We start from the raw sequence: 18,116 nt of genomic DNA on the forward strand, positions 1-18,116 counted from the left end.
ACGTCAAATGTCCAGGTGGTCTTTATAACGAGCTAAATACCGGTTTTACTTAAAGTCTCGCAGCTTGCCCCTGGAGGGGGACATGTCCAATAATCCCATCTCTTGCTTATCGCACTATTTGTATCGTTCTGCTTTCATAGCAGCCCTTTTTAATAAACAATACATAGCTCTTATCTATTATTGTATTCATCTATTTTTATACAAATATGTTCAGTCATGACATTATGCAACTATACACTTTGGTACGGCCAATACACCAGGGGCTTAAGCACCCCATAACATGGTGTGAGAAGACCGAACACTCTCATGAGTGCGGCACCCTGAACTTATAGCACTATATGCATCGGCTCCGAATCATGTATTGGGTTAATAGTTGGGTTTTCCCAGCTCCCATGTTTTGGTACCTTACGTTCCGCAGTGTTGGCTAAGGTAGAGCTGGGAGAACTACTGCAATTGTGCCCCAGTTGAGCTGGGTTAACACCTCAGTAGAGAAAGCTAAAACTGACCGTCATGATAGTGCGAGAGACCGGTCGCTGTTCGCGAGGTTTTTCGAGTCCCTAAAGACTTATGCTGCTTAGAGCGAGGAGCCGGATTTATCCGGCCTAGGCGTGGATAGCGCCCCGAACTCGGTCTTCCAAATACTAGGGGCTTCGCCGAAATTTAAAATTATAGAATTCTATGGCTAAGTGAGAGTGATAAAGCATTATAAGTCCGATGGCCTTGTTCGTTGTGCTGAGCGCCTCCCTAGATGGACCCAAGAATGGGAACAAGAGCGCTCAGGTTTATCCCGAACACCCCAGCACTCGTGGCATGGGGTAGAAGCCGACGACTTGCATCTCTCAGATTTGATAAATGGCCGCATAGAAGGTAATATTTTAAATTAACAAGCGTTGCTTAACGAATATGAACAAAGTTTTTAGTGTACAGGATAACAGATGTGAGTCTACTCAAAAATTACATCTTTGGAGCATTCACCCGCTATAAGGCGGGCACCCTTTAGGACGCCCTTATAATACATCTCGGGCTTGCGATACTCCTTGCCCGGCGGTGGCGCGTCCGTCAAAAGCTTCTCAGCGTCCATCTTGCCCCAGTGCACTTTAGCATGGGCAAGCGCCCGACGGGCACCTTCAATACAGACGGAGCGCTTGATGACTTCAATTCATTGACAAGCTGTCAACCCTATCCAAAAGGGACTCGAAGGTCCCACCAAGGATAGACCCGCATATTGAAACGCTTTTGCAAGGTGGATATCATTACATCAACATTACATAATAGATGGGGATACATACATAAGGCATACAATGCCACACGAATACAACATCACAATACATAAGGGCAACATCCGACTACGGATGAAACATAAACAGAAACTCAAACGACATCCACCCTGCTAGCCCAGGCTGCTGACCTGGAACCTATCCCCTAATCAAAGAAGAAGCAGAAGAAGAACTCAACGCAAGCAAGCATCGCTCTCGCATCATGATCATCGCACAACCTGTACCTGCAACTGATGTAGTAGTAAACTGTGAGCCACGAGGACTCAGCAATCCCATTACCATGGGTATCAAGACTAGCAAAGCTTAATAGGAAAGGAAGGGGTAAAGTGGTGAGGCTGCAGCAGCGGCTAAGCATATATGGTGGCTAACATACGCAAATAAGAGCGAGAAGAGAGCAAGCGGAACGGTCGTCAACTAGCAATGATCAAGAAGTGATCCTGAACTCCTACTTACGCCAAACATAACCCAGAAACCGTGTTCACTTCCCGGACTCCGCCGAAAAGAGACCATCACGGCTACACACACGGTTGATGCGTTTTAATTGGGATCTAGTGTCAAGTTATCTACAACCGGACATTAACAAATTCCCATCTCCCTATAACCACAGGCACGGCTTTTGAAAGATTGTACCCTGCAGGGGTGTCCCAACTTAGCCCATGACAAGCTCTCGCGATCAACGAAGGAATAGACCTTCTCCCAGGAAGACCCGATCAGACTCGGAATCCCGGTTTACAAGACATTTCGACAATGGTAAAACAAGACCAGCAAAGCCGCCCGATGCGCCAACAATCCCAATAGGAGCTGCACATATCTCGTTCTCAGGGCAACACCGGATAAGTCAAGCTACGAGTAAAACCAGCCCTCGAGTTGCCCCGAGGTGGCCCCGCAGGTTGCTCGATTCGGACCAACGCTTAGACAAGCACTGGCCCGGGGGGGGGCTGTAATAAAGATGACCCTTAGGTTAATTACTCCCAAGGGAAATATAGGTGGTGGTGAGGCAAATGGTAAACGCAATGTTGGGCCTTGCTGGAGGAGTTTTATTCAAAGCGAACTGTCAAGGGGGTCCCATAAATCACTCGACCGCATAAGGAACGCAAAATCCGGGAACATAACACCGGTATGACGGAAACTAGGGCGGCAAGAGTGGAACAAAACACCAGGCATAAGGCCGAGCCTTCCACCCTTTACCAAATATATAGATGCATTAATAATATAAGAGATATTGTGATATCCCAACCAAAATCCTGTCCACCATGGAGCAATCTTCAACTTCACCTGCAACTAACAACGCTATAAGAGGGGCTGAGCAAAGCGGTAACATAGCCAAGCAACGGTTTGCTAGGAATGGTGTCAAAGGTTAGAGGTTCATGGCAATTTGGGAGGCTTGATGAGCAAAAGATAGGTAACGCAACATAGCGATAGAACGAAGCAACTAGCATAGCAATGATAGTAGTGAGATCCAGGGTAGCGGTCATCTTGCCTGAAATCCCGCAAGGAAGAAGAATGAGTCCATGAAGAAGACGAACCAACATAGTCGAACGAATCCTCACGAACGCAACGTTACCGGAACTAAGAAGCAACACCGGAAAGAAGCAAGCAACATAGTAAACACACAGCATAATCATGGCATGATGCACAATCAAGTATGATGCATGTCCGGTTAAAGAGGCAAGGCATGGCAAAGTGAAACAAACAATACTACAAGTTAAGTGGAGCTTAATATGCAACGAGTTGCATATTGACGAAACACCACATCCGAGTTATTTAGTTCGCTCTCCTTTAGGTACACAACAATATTAAATGTTGTTAAAGATCGCAAGAGGTGAAACATAATTAAACTACCTATCTAGGCAAGTTTAAGTGAGGCCAGAAACAACAAACAACAATTCCGGAAAACCTCATGTCCATATTCTAGTTTGGTACTGTTCTGACTATTACATAATTTTAGAGTTGTTAAACAGGAAAATAAAGTGGACCATGTTAAACTAGGCATTTTTCCACCCCATTTACATATAAAGAACATTTAATTCCGAGCTACGATTATTTAGTTATGAAATAAATCATCTTAACATGGCATTTAAGCAAATTAACACAAACAGCATTTTAAACATTTTAAACATGGATGAAAGTGACATATTAAGAAACTAGATGAAATTCTAAGAATTTTACATATATAAAACATTTTAATATGAAGCACGGTTCAAGAGTTATTAATGCATGAACATGGAGGGGTAATCTGTAAATATGCAAACTCTGGATAATTAGCAAATCGTAGAACGGAAAAAAACTACTCTGGGCCGAATCTAGCTGGGCCAGCAGTGTACAGGTGAGGGGCGCTGGAGGTGCTCACCCTGGGCCAAGGCCCGGTCGGAGGTGAGGTGAGGCCGGCAGGGGGCGGACGCGGGCCGGCTTGGATCTGGCCCAGGAGGCGAAGCAGCTGGGCAGGCCGGCGCTGGGCTGGTCCTCGAGGAGGCCGGCGCGCTGGGCCGGGGCGCTGGGGCCCACGCGCAAGGGAGGAGGTGCTGTCCTCCCGATCCGATCGGAACGGGTCCATGGTGGCGGCGGCGACCGGCGAAGACTGCAACGGCGAGGCAGCGAGGGGATGCAGGCGAGGAGGGCCTTACTCTGGCCGGAATGGGGAGATCCGGGGTCGGGGATCCCGGATCCGGCGAAGACCGAGGGCGAGGAGGCTGGCGACGGGGTCAGCAACGGTTAACTCCGGTGATGGGGCCGGTTACCCTGTGCGAGAGAGAGAGAGAGAGAGCGACGGGGTCAGAGAGAGAGGAGGAGAGCAGAACGGGAGATGGCGGGGGCGGCGACCTGGGACAGCGGAGTGGGCGGCTCCGGCGATGGCTGGAGGAGGCCGTCAGCGGGATCCGCTGGGTTGCCGGCGACGACGGCAGGGGAAAACGCTTGGGCACCGAGCTGGAGGTGCGGGGCGAGGTGGGGAGCGGGCGGCGACGCGGGGTCGGGCCGACCCGGGCCCAGATGGGCTTGCGCGGGCCGCGCGTGGGCTCAGGCGGATGGGGGCGCTGGAGGGAGGCGCGGGGGACGCGTGGAAGGCGGGGAGTGGGCGCGGGGGCGGCGCGGCTGAGTTGGCGGCGACGATGGGTGGTGGTTGGCGGCGGGGGCAGAGCCAAGTGGCGGGCAGGAGGTGGCCGGGTACGGAAAATGAGACGCCGGCGGCTGGGAGGTTAGGGGAGGATGCTAGGGGTAGGTTTAGCCCAAAATGGCAAGGGGAGGGGGTTTATATAGCAGTTTTTGGCTAGGTTTGGTCTAGGGGGGGGTTTTGGAGCCCTCCGATCTCGATCGGTCGATTCCGGACGCGAGGGGGGGGGGTTAGGCAGGCCTAGGTGGGCTGTGACGAGAGGGGTTGGCTGAGTGGAGAGAAGAGAGAGAAAGAGGCCCGGCGGCAGTTTCGAAGACCGAAACATCCGACGAAGGTACCGGCAACGGTACCGCTATATTTAACGGTTGGGCAGTCAAATGAACTCCGAATGCGACGAAAATTTGGCAGGCGGCCTGTCTACACTATAATAAGACCGCTCGACAAGTTTCATCCCATTCCGAGAACATTTTTTATGCCTCTTATAAAATAATATTTCAGAGGTGCCGCGGGCGCGTGCGAGTGTGGTCGGGCTCAGAACGGACAACGGAGAGAACCGGCGGAACCCGAATGGATGCAAGTTTTATGAAAATGATGCTGATGCAATGCGAATGATGACATGATACGAGATGCATAACAAGAACAAAATGCAAAACAACAGACAAAACCCAACCACGGAGGAAATAACATATCGCATCTCCGGAAAAGGCAAGAATTGGAGTTACGAATATGGAAAGTTGTATCCGGGGCGTTACAACACTCCACCACTACGAGAGGATCTCGTCCCAAGATCTAGGATGGCACCAGGGAGAAACGGAAGAGGACGAGAAGAGGTAAAACTAAGTTGCTTCTTCGACAAACGAGTGAAACCATGAACCTTGAGAGGTTGAGCAATATAAAAGAAAGAGTACAACAGAGATGAACGAGATTGCAAACAATCTGTTAGAAAAGAGGAACAAGGAACATTGCGAGAACTTCAAGGTTGCAAAGACATGAATCAAGAGTTTGTTGGACAAGATAGAATTCGAAACCACTCCGGTTAAAACAAGATGAGAGAGGAAGAATTCGGGCAGCACTCCGGTTGAACATGGAAGGAAAAGAACATGAACTTGGCAAAATGAAAGCACTTGGATGAGACTCCGGTTAAAAGAGGAATGATAGACACAACACTCCGGTTAAATGGATAAGCATGGAAAGAACACGATCCTCAAATCGAGATGATGAGTGAAGAGAGCAACATCACAATGCCTTCGGGACGAAAGAATATAAGTTAGATTGTTGGGATAAAGGGATGGAGAAGAAAATGAAATCTTCTGCCAGAAATGAACTTGGAAAGCATCCTTGCAAAGTAGGATTTAACTGAGTTGTTGGAAAAGCAACAACGAAAGGCACAAGCTAGTTGTGGGCTTATGGAAAACATCTCAAAATTATGAGGTGACAACCTGCCACTAACGAAAAACAATTGATTTGACTGAGAGCACCAAAGAGATGAAAAACTTCTTCGGCGAGATGAGAAGGATAAAATTGGATCATTGATAGTCACCACAATGAGCAACATTCCCAATGGAAGGCTTTAGGTGAAATATAACCCAAGATAACTCCAACATAGAGATTGATGGATTTAAAATACCTCATTCTTGAAAACAAAATGAATCATGAACCATGAAGGAAATTGTCAAGAGTGACATAACACCACCACAAAAGATAAGGTAGAAAGAATTGCACTTCAGAATGCAAGATGAAGAATACTTGAGCTCCTCAAAACAAAACATGTGTTGAGCACCATGTTTAATTTTTGAGAATAACTTGGCGGATCATAGCTTCGAGAGAAATCTTGAAGAACAATTGAAGAATGAAAAGAATCCTTGACGGACCACCATGTAGAGCCTCCATGAAGAACTCCGATAATAAAAGGATGATAAAAAGAAGGAGAAGTTGAAAACACAAGGTGAAGCCTTGCGATGATTTAGATGGAGCTTCGCGACGAGATAACCGGGAGAACTTGGAACTCCGGAAATGAAGAGATGAAACAACTCAATCTGGGAAATGTGACATGATGAACAACTCCAAAAAGAAGAAACTAGATCACTTGGATGAAACAAGAATAAGAATTATGTCATGCCTATCCTTCACCAATTTAAATTGATGACAAGCAACGGATTTGGCATACTACTTATTCTCGTAGAAAGGATTAAGAGAGATATAGCGCAAGCTTGAGAAGGTATTGATGGAACCACCATAAGAATTGAAAATCAAAGTAGCAAAGGCACAATTCACCGGGAAGAATTTGAAAACGAATGAAGATACTTGAGGGGATTTAGATACATGAGAACAAAGAGATCATGAACTGATTAGAGGGTATTTGAATGATTCACCGGTAAGATTTGGAGAACAAGAGCTGAAGGCTGAGAATGAAGAATTATGACGTGATGGCCTTCGGAGGAAAGAAATGGAAACAACTCATGAAATGCTCCGGATAGGTGAAAAGAATTTTCACAATCGAAAACGATTACGAGAGGATGGCATCAAGCTAGAATCACGAATCTTTGAGAGAATGGATAAGATTTGGAGGAAAACTCTTCTTTGGTCTTCAAATGTTGAGAATGACGATGGGAAACACCACCATGAATTGTTGAGATACTCCGGGAGAAAATTAGAAAGGTTGAACCAACGATGAAAATATTTTGAAAGCGATCTTGAAGAAAGAATATGACTGATGAAAATTCATTCTTACGTCAAACTTCGAAAAGGATTTGGAATAGCTCCGAAATAATTAGAAGAGTCAGGTAAGATCCTGGGAAAAGACCTGTGGGTTAGGGCCCACTCAAAAGAAACATCGTTGAACGATTGATTGAAAGGGGGGATTGCACCGGTTGAATTAAATGGCTTGAATGAGATAATAATCTCCAAATAGCTTGAACGGATTAAGAATGGAAACACAAATCTTCTGAGATATCTTCAGCACTCCGGGACAAATGAATAGCGAGAAATGAAAGATTAAGAGGTGCACCGGTATGAAAAAGCATTTGACATGAGGAAAAGAATATGATCAACACTGAAAGCTTGGAATTAATCCACCGGAGAAGAAACAGCAATGAACGACGATGAACTTAAAACTGTTGAGCTTCTTCTTGGGAAATCACCGGATATGAACATTGACTGGAAAAGAATGGAGAAACTTCACATGAATAAATGGATACTTGATTAACATATATGAGTCCTTGAAGAAAAAGGGTGGGAGGGCGGGAAAACAAAGGCAACTTGGGGACGGATGAAACAAACACCGGTGAGAAAACTTAGAGTTGATCTTGCGGGTGTTGAAAATGATCGGATCCACTTGAAGAGAAGCACACCGGTTGAAAAAGAATTGACATGACAACTCAATGATCAAGAAGGATTAGCACTCCCATAGAAATATGAGAACACCATCTAGGAAAGGTATGGATTCAACATTTGACTTTGAAGCAACTCGAATACCACAAATAAAACAATACAAAGGATTTGGCTTGCAGAATAAGCCAGAACAAATACATATGATAGAGATTTACCCAATCCCATATCATGCATCTGTCAGAAAGATATTCTAGGAGCTACTTGAATTCCCACCTATAAAACTCCCGAAACTTCCTGGTTATGCAATCTGGTGTTGGGGATACAGGGGAAGCAATATATCTCACCCAAACTAACAATACCTACATCCAAGTTGTATCCATCCGTCAACACATAACCAAGAAACCTTCGGAAATCGTGTACCTCAACCTTCGAAAAGCATCCGTTATACGAGTTATGGCAATACTCTCGAACTCCCCAGTACTGGGTGACGTCGAGGTTATCTCACCAACAACTGCACAAAAGAGATTTTCGATGTCGGCAAAACTCAGGTATTCCAGAACTGCAACGATAAAATTGTGACGACAACACCTCGGAGCTCAACTCCCCGGGTCAAATCCACATAATAGGCAGGAGGCACCAAGAACAATGTTCTCGTCACAAAACCATCGGAACGATTCCAAGATACCCGCGTGATCCTAAAAAATTTTAGTGAAATTTGAGGAGAGGAAAGACAAAACATCTACGTCAAGAGTCCTCACCAGAGCGACGAAGGGACTGAGGAGTAAAAAGAATCCTACTCTCCGATATATATAATCCTAAGACTCAAAATAGTTTTCTTCTAGACTCAACAACCGCCAACAATCAAGGGGGCTCCTATGGTCGGTCGAGGCTCCGATACCAACTTGTCACGCCCAATATGCGACCCTATCCAAAAGGGACTCGAAGGTCCCACCAAGGATAGACCCGCATATTGAAACGCTTTTGCAAGGTGGATATCATTACATCAACATTAAATAATAGATGGGGATACATACATAAGGCATACAATGCCACACGAATACAACATCACAATACATAAGGGCAACATCCGACTATGGATGAAACATAAACAGAAACTCAAACGACATCCACCCTGCTAGCCCAGGCTGCCGACCTGGAACCTATCCCCTGATCGAAGAAGAAGCAGAAGAAGAACTCAACGCAAGCAAGCATCGCTCTCACATCATGATCATCGCACAACCTGTACCTGCAACTGATGTAGTAGTAAACTGTGAGCCACGAGGACTCAGCAATCCCATTACCATGGGTATCAAGACTAGCAAAGCTTAATGGAAAGGAAGGGGTAAAGTGGTGAGGCTGCAGCAGCGGCTAAGCATATATGGTGGCTAACATACGCAAATAAGAGCGAGAAGAGAGCAAGCGGAACGGTCGTCAACTAGCAATGATCAAGAAGTGATCCTGAACTCCTACTTACGCCAAACATAACCCAGAAACCGTGTTCACTTCCGAGACTCCGCTGAAAAGAGACCATCACGGCTACACACACGGTTGATGCGTTTTAATTCGGATCTGGTGTCAAGTTATCTACAACCGGACATTAACAAATTCCCATCTGCCTATAACCGCAGGCACGGCTTTCGAAAGATTATACCCTGCAGGGGTGTCCCAACTTAGCTCATGACAAGCTCTCGCGATCAATGAAGGAATAGACCTTTTCCCAGGAAGACCCGATCAGACTCGGAATCCCGGTTTACAAGACATTTCGACAATGGTAAAACAAGACCAGCAAAGCCGCCCGATGCGTCGACAATCCCAATAGGAGCTGCACATATCTCGTTCTCAGGGCAACACCGGATAAGTCAAGCTACGAGTAAAACTAGTCCTTGAGTTGCCCCGAGGTGGCCCCGCAGGTTGCTTGGTTCGGACCAACACTTAGACAAGCACTGGCCCGGGGGGGGGGGGGCTGTAATAAAGATGAGCCTTGGGTTAATTACCCCCAAGGGAAATATAGGTGGTGGTGAGGCAAATGGTAAAAGCAATGTTGGGCCTTGCTGGAGGAGTTTTATTCAACGCGAACTATCAAGGGGGTCCCATAAATCACCCGACCACGTAAGGAACGCAAAATCCGGGAACATAACACCGGTATGACGGAAACTAGGGCGGCAAGAGTGGAACAAAACACCAGGTATAAGGCCGAGCCTTCCACCCTGTACCAAATATATAGATGCATTAATAATATAAGAGATATTGTGATATCCCAACCAAAATCCTGTCCACCATGGAGCAATCTTCAACTTCACCTGCAACTAACAACGCTATAAGAGGGGCTGAGCAAAGCGGTAACATAGCCAAGCAACGGTTTGCTAGGAATGGTGTCAAAGGTTAGAAGTTCATGGCAATTTGGGAGGCTTGATGAGCAAAAGATAGGTAACGCAGCATAGCGATAGAACGAAGCAACTAGCATAGCAATGATAGTAGTGAGATCCAGGGTAGCGGTCATCTTGCCTGATATCCCGCAAGGAAGAAGAATGAGTCCATGAAGAAGACGAACCAACGTAGTCGAACGAATCCTCATGAACACAATGTTACCGGAACTAAGAAGCAACACCGGAAAGAAGCAAGCAACATAGTAAACACACAGCATAATCATGGCATGATGCACAATCAAGTATGATGCATGTCCGGTTAAAGAGGCAAGGCATGGCAAAGTGCAACAAACAATACTACAAGTTAAGTGGAGCTTAATATGCAACGAGTTGCATATTGACAAAACACCACATCCGAGTTATTTAGTTCGCTCTCGTGTAGGTACACAACAATATTAAATGTTGTTAAACATGGAAAGAGGTGAAACATAATTAAACTACCTATCTAGGCAAATTTAAGTTAGGCCGGAAGCAACAAACAACAATTTCGGAAAACCTCATGTCCATATTCTAGTTTGGTACTTTTCTGACTATTACATAATTTTAGAGTTGTTAAATAGGAAAATAAAGTGGACCATGTTAAACTAGGCATTTTTCCACCCCATTTACATATAAAGAACATTTAATTCCGAGCTACGGTTATTTAGTTATGAAATAAATCATTTTAACATGGCATTTAAGCAAATTAACACAAACATCATTTTAAACATTTTAAACATGGATGAAAGTGACATATTAAGAAACTAGATGAAATTCTAAGAATTTTACATATATAAAACATTTTAATATGAAGCACGGTTCAAGAGTTATTAATGCATGAACATGGAGGGGTAATCTGTAAATATGCAAACTCTGGATAATTAGCAAATCACAAAACGAAAAAAACCTACTCTGGGCCGAATCTGGCTGGGCCAGCAGTGTACAAGAGAGGGGCGCTGGAGGTGCTCACCCTGGGCCAAGGCTCGGTCGGAGGCGAGGTGAGGCCGGCAGGGGGCGGACGCGGGCCGGCTTGGATCTGGCCTAGGAGGCGAAGGAGTTGGGCAGGCCGGCGCTGGGCTGGTCCTCGAGGAGGCCGACGCGCTGGGCCGGGGCGCTGGGGCCCACGTGCAAGGGAGGAGGCGCTATCCTCCCGATCCGATCGGAACGGGTCCATGGTGGTGGCGGCGACCGGCGGAGACTGCAACGGCGAGGTGGCGAGGCGATGCAGGCGAGGAGGGCCTTGCTCTGGCCCGAATGGGGAGATCCGGGGTCGGGGATCCCGGATCCGGCGAAGACCGAGGGCGAGGAGGCTGGCGACGGGGTCAGCGACGGTTAACTCCGGCGATGGGGCCGGTTACCCTGTGCGAGAGAGAGAGAGCGACGGGGTCAGAGAGAGAGAGGAGGAGAGCAGAAGGGGAGATGGCGGGGGCGGCGACCTGGGATGACGAAGAGGGCGGCTTCGGCGACGGCTGGAGGAGGCCGGCAGCGGGATCCGTTGGGTTGCCGGCGACGACGGCGGGGGAAAACGCTCGGGCACCAAGCTGGAGGTGCGGGGCGAGGCGGGGAGCGGGCGGCGGTGCGGGGTCGGGCCGACCCGGACCTAGATGGGCTTGCGCGGGCCGCGCGCGGGCTCGGGCGGATGGGGGTGCTGGAGGGGGGCGCAGGGGACGCGTGGAAGGCGGGGAGTGGGCGCGGGGGCGGTGCGGCTGACTTGGCGGCGGCGCTGGGTGGTGGCTGGCAGCGGGGGCAGCGCCAAGTGGCGGGCAGGAGGTGGCCGGGCACGGAAAATGAGGCGCTGGCGGCTGGGAGGTTAGGGGAGGATGCTAGGGGTAGGTTTAGCCCAAAAATGGCAAGGGGAGGGGGTTTATATAGCAGTTTTTGGCTAGGGTTTGGTCTATGGGGGGTTTTTGGAGCCCTCCGATCTCGATCGGGTGGTTCCGGACGCGAGGGGGGTTAGGCAGGCCTAGCTGGGCTGTGACGAGAGGGGTTGGCTGAGTGGAGAGAAGAGAGAGAGAGGCCCGGCGGCAGTTTCGAAGACCTAAACATCCGACGAAGGTACTGGCAACGGTACCGCTATATTTAACGGTTGGGCAGTCAAACGAACTCCAAATGCGATGAAATTTGGCAGGCGGCCTGTCTAGACTATAATAAGACCGCTCGACAAGTTTCATCCCATTCCGAGAACATTTTTTATGCCGCTTATAAAATAATATTTCGGAGGTGCCGCGGGCGCGTGCGAGTGTGGTCGGGCTCAGAACGGACAACGGAGAGAACCGGCGAAACCCGAACGGATGCAAGTTTTATGAAAATGATGCCGATGCAATGAGAATGATGACATGAGACGAGATGCATAACAAGAACAAAATGCAAAACAACAGACAAAACCCAACCACGGAGGAAATAACATATCGCATCTCCGAAAAAGGCAAGAGTTGGAGTTACGAATATGGAAAGTTGTATCCGGGGTGTTACACAAGCGTCCACCAGCCGCCGCACCAAACCGAAGTAACTGCCAGGCATGGCTTCTCTAGGCCATAGCCGAACTATGAGGCCCTTCATGGCCTGTTCGACCACCTTGTGGAGTTCGACTAGCTGCTTCAGCTGGTCGCTCAGGGGCACCGGATGTCCGGCCTCAGCATATTGAGACCAGAACACCTTTTCCGTTGAGATCCCCTCCTCGGCTCGGTAGAACGCGGCAGCATCAGACACACTACGGGGCAGATCGGCGAATGCTCCTGGAGAGCTCCGGATTCAGGTAAGTAACAGATAATTCACTTTTATATGCTTGCTTTGCATAAAGAATGCCTTACCCGCCGCTATCTTCTTTATCGCCTCGATCTCCTGGAGGGCCTTCTGGGCATCGGCCTTAGTGGTTTTGGCACTCTCAAGAGCCAAGGCGAGCTCGGACTCTCGAGTCTTCGAGTCACGCTCCAAACTCTCGTGTTTCTCCACGAGAGCCTGGAGCTCTTGCCGCACCTCCGCCACCCGCGCCTCCTGCTTATCTCGCTCGGTGTGCTCCAAGGCCGCACTGTTTTCGGCCTTGGACACCGCTTCCTTCAGGATCGCCACCTCGGTCGCGGCCCCTGCAACATTCATCTTGGTCCTGTCATTATTTGCAACCAGGTATTTCTATATACATTTACATACGGTATTACATACCGTCCTTGTCCTCGAGCTGCTTCTTGGCACGGCTGAGCTCGTTCTCGAACCGCTCGGGGCTCTCCTTCAATGCATTGGCCTCCGCAGTCAGTGCGGCAGAGGTCAGTAGCGTAGCCTGCATTCCCATATTGACATATTTATGTTAGACTCCTGCGTAATATCTTTTTAGATCCTCAGCTTAGCTCTTCTTTCCGAACACCAAACTGAGCATCAGGGGCTACTGTCTATGCGGTAACATTTTTATATGTGTTGAATACATACCTCAAAGCCTGTTAACAGGCTTGTATAGGCTTCTGTCAGCCCGCTCTTGGCGGACTGAACCTTCTGAATCACCGCACTCATAACAGTGCGGTGTTCCTCGTCGATGGAGGCGCCATTAAGCGCCTCCAGCAAATCGTTCGGTGCCTCCGGTTGGACGGAGGCCGCCGGTGTCATAGGCGTGCCCTTCTTGCAAAGGCGCCGCCTAGCGGTCTCTGGAACTGTTGATGGTTCCGGAGCGGTGTCCGGCCCAGGGCCGGACTTAGATCCCTCTGGGGCTTTACCCCCTTTGGGCCTGGAGTCCGGGAGGTCGCCTTGCGGCGCCTCCAGGACCACATCCTCCTAGTTTAGTCCCTTTTGGGACTCCACCTCGGCGTCGTCTGCAGGGAGCGGGGAGGAGGCCGTCAAAAGTGAATCACTATTCACATCCGACGAATCCAGGGAGCCGCTCGACGAATCGCCGAGCTGAGCCTTGGGTGGACTGCATGATTGAATTCGGCATCAGAAAATACCGAATAATAGAGGAGCACCATAAGTTATTCGGGTATCCGGATACTTACGATTTTGCCAGGGGCTTGAGTGGATCGCCATTCCTCCCCGCCGTCTTCGGCATCGGAGGCATAGTCCGGCAGAAGGGTCCTCCCCTTCTTGGACCCTCCAGCCTCCCCAGTTGGGGCGGCCTTCCTTTTCTTTCCTCCCCCCTGTTGGAGGGGGGAGGCTTCTTCTTCCTCCTCCTCGTCTTCAGAGGCGGAGGGTGCTTCGGGGTTGTCAGGCGATGAATCCCACACCACCAGGCACCGGGAACTCTTTCGAGTCCTCGTGGCCTTCTTCTTGGCCTTCTTCTCCGGCACCACATGGGGTGCCCGAACCAGCAGCTTGGTCAAACGAGCATCCACTGGGTCTTCGGGCAAAGGAGCCAGATAGTTGATCTGTCCGGCCTTCTTCTGCCAGTCCTGTTAAAAGGGATGGGAGTTTAGATCCCGCATAGAGTCAAACTATGGAAAACAAATACCCCGTAATGGGAAAATTAAGCTTACCGCACTAGCTTGGCGCTTCGCGCAGAATCCGCGATCCTCGGTGATGGGAGGGTGGACCTCGGATCTCTTGAAAAGCAACTTCCAGACATCTTCGTGCGTTGTATCAAAGAATCTGGACAAAGTTTGGTGCTGAGCCGGGTCGAATTCCCATAGATTGAAGGCCCGTCGTTGACACGGGAGGATCCGACGGAAAAGCATGACCTGGACTACGGTGACCAGTTTGACCTTCCTGTCTATCAGATCTTTGATGCAGGTTTGAAGTCCGCTCACCTATGCCGAACTACCCCACGACAGGCCCGTCTCTTTCCAAGATGTGAGCCGTGTGGGGATGCCAGATCGGAATTCGGGGGCCGCTGCCCATTCAGGGTCACGCGGCTCGGTGATATAGAACCACCCCGATTGCCACCCTTTGATGGTCTCTACGAAGGCGCCCTCGATCCATGTAACGTTGGCTATCTTGCCCACCATGGCGCCTCTGCCCTCCGCTTGGCGGCCGCCCACATGTAACATCCCAAATTTCCAATTTGGTATGTTATACATAGGTCATCCATGCATATCATATTTTATTGCTTTTTCGTTTGCAATCCTCGAAATCCTAAGCAACTCAAGGACCTTCGGAGAGAGTTGGGGATTTACCAATTTTCATATTTGAAATTTTTATCAAATAGTGAAGATGAGGATTTTGATTTTAATTATTTCTCTTTGGAAAATATTTCATTTTAAAATAATAAATGAGGGGAGATAATATGACTTCTCCAAAACAATTGAAATATCGGAGGAAAAATGTTAAAATCATTATTTGGATTTTATTTGAGTTTATTCAGAATTTTATTTGCCCTAGAAAAATTTGCATGTTTTAAAAATTGCATTTTAGGGGCCAAGAAAAGTTCATCTTGTTCTAAATATTTTATTTAGACGGAGAAAACTTGTTTTGGAATTTTTCGATTTTTATTTATATTTTTCTAGGATTTTTCTAGTCGACGGAATGTTTAAAAAAAAAAGCCCGCGCCCGACCGGGCCAAGGGCCCCGCCAGGCCGGCCCGCCTCACCGCCGCCTCCCCGCGCGCGCCGCCATGTGCCGCACGGACGCCGAGGGGAGTCCGAGCCGGACTCCTCCCCGGGCGCCCCCTTCCCCAAGCCTGAGCCCCCCTCCTTAAATACCCCGCCCCGCTGCCCTCACCGCCACCCGCCACCACTCGCCACCGCCGCCGCCGAGCAGCGCCCGAGCGGCCGCCGCGCCCTGCCCGAGCCGTCGCCGCCGTCTTCCGCGCCGCCACCGCCGCCGTCTCGCCGAGCCCCGCCGCCCCTCGCCGAGACCCGCCGGAGCTGCCCGCCCTGCCGGACGACCTCACCGGAGGTAGCCACCCCGCCGCCGGTTTTTTTTCGAATAAAACCCCTTCGTTTTTTTTTGAGAAAAAACCATGGTTCGTTTTTTTATAGATCGGTTTTATTCTTCGGTTGATTTTCTTAGCGAGCGTTCGCTCGTTCGTTCGTTTTAACGAACATGTTCATCATTTAGTTTCTGCTAACGAACGTTCGTTCGTTTAGCCGTTCGTCGTTTTTCTTTTATCGGATTTATTCCACGATTATTCTGATCGCGATTTCTGATCCGATGTTCGAACCTGTTTATCTTTTCGCTCGTTTATCGGAATCAGGCGATTCAAGCGCCTGGAGTTTCATCTCGGAACCTTCTTTCCGAATAATCAACTCAAACGAGTTTTTATCTCTGTAAAATTTTACCCTAGTTCAGATTAGTTAACGGATCTTGTTTCTTTTGCCGTTGGAGTTTTGTTGCTCCGTTTGATTTGATTCTTTTTGCAAACCGGAGTTCTTAAGTTGAACTCTCCGGTCAAACTCTTTTATTTGGAGTTCTACTTGTGCATCTTTGATTGTTGCTTATGTATGTTATTGTTTGTTTGCGATAGAATTCCCGGAGTGCGAAGCGTGTTACGACGAGTCTCTAGGGTTCACGGATCGTCAGCAAGGCAAGTAACATATTGATCATACTCTTTTCATACCCAGTTTTTATGCATTAGTTTCAATCCTCAAACATTGCATGACTAGGATGCCTTTAATATGTGGGTTTTGGGAAGTAGTTGCTGAGGTAGAACCTATTGCCCTGTTATTATCAAACCCTTGGGAGTTACTTCTACGCGTTGCTTATTTTGCCATGCTATGCTCGTAGACGTGGATTGGGTTCGAGTGATTTCCATGACAGATGTGAGATTGTTAAATTAATGGTTTACTTAAGGTGGCAACTTTAATACACATCTGGGTGGATTGAGGCACCTGGGGTATCCAGTGATTGCCTGTTTTATTTTTGGAAATCCCGGGGTTACCGTGTGATTCTCCTATGGACCGCCACCCAGGCTCAAAGGGAACTGAGTCTATTCATGCTAGAAACTACCGTGTGCAGCCGCAAGCTATTATGGGCTCTAGCATAGTTGAGTAAGTTACGTGAAGCTCTGGAAGAGGTGGATCAGCAGGTAGTGGGTTTGTAGGTTTGGTATGTCTGCCCGGAGTAGAGAGTTAATGTTTCTGAAAGACTGTGTCTCGGTCATCCGTTTCTTAAACATCATGTAGTGCGAGGAATCAGCAGAGGCGATCGAGTCTTGCGGGGAAAAGTGCGCAAACCTCTGCAGAGTGTACAATCAAATCATGGTTAGCCGTGCCCCCGGTTATGGACAATTCTGAGTATCTAGTACTTGAGTATTCGCATGTATCTCAACACTCCTAATTAATCTTGCTGGGTTGTTAACTATTTTAATTGGGATCATTGAGTTGGGGTTACCTTCTCAAATGATGTTTCAACCACCATGATAGTTAAATTAAAATTTATTCCTTTGAAGTAGGGAAAAATTGGCTTTTCACAAAACTGTAACCATAGAGCTTTCCACCAGCCAAATATGCATGTAGTGGTAGTATTATTCTGTTATTGCTCTTTTGTGTTACATTGCCAGCATATTCCATGTGCTGACCCGTTCTCGGGCTGCAACGTATTATGTTGCAGACTTTTCAGACGAGGAGTAAGGTTCGTAGGCCGTTGCCGTGCAGCTCAGCTATGCCGTTGGAGTTGATGGACTCACTTTACCTTCCAAGCCTTCCGCTGTTATCGCATTAGATGGCCTTAAGCCATATTATTGTAATAAGTTCTCTTTTGAGACATTCGATGTAATAAGTGTGTGATTGCTACTCTGTTATAAATCCTTCGAGTACTATGTGTGTCAGCATTACCGATCCAGGGATGACACGGAAGCACAGAGACTTGACCATCTGAGGTCGGGTCGCTACAAGATGGTATCAGAGCACACGCTGAGTGTAGGACACGACCACTAAGATAAACCATAGGTCACTCTTCTCTTCTCATTTTTGACTCCTCTTCTTTTTCCACTCTTTAGGATGAAGGAGATGAAGAACAAGTTTGCACAACCAGATGAAGACTCACCTTTTGGATGCCACTTGAAGGAAGTCACTAGGTACTTGAATATTGGAATACCAAGCTTCACCGGGACGTACAACGCCACTCTACCAGAAGAAGAGC

This window comes from Triticum aestivum, chromosome 2B (assembly GCF_018294505.1).
Source record: "Triticum aestivum cultivar Chinese Spring chromosome 2B, IWGSC CS RefSeq v2.1, whole genome shotgun sequence".
Taxonomy (NCBI): domain Eukaryota; kingdom Viridiplantae; phylum Streptophyta; class Magnoliopsida; order Poales; family Poaceae; genus Triticum; species Triticum aestivum.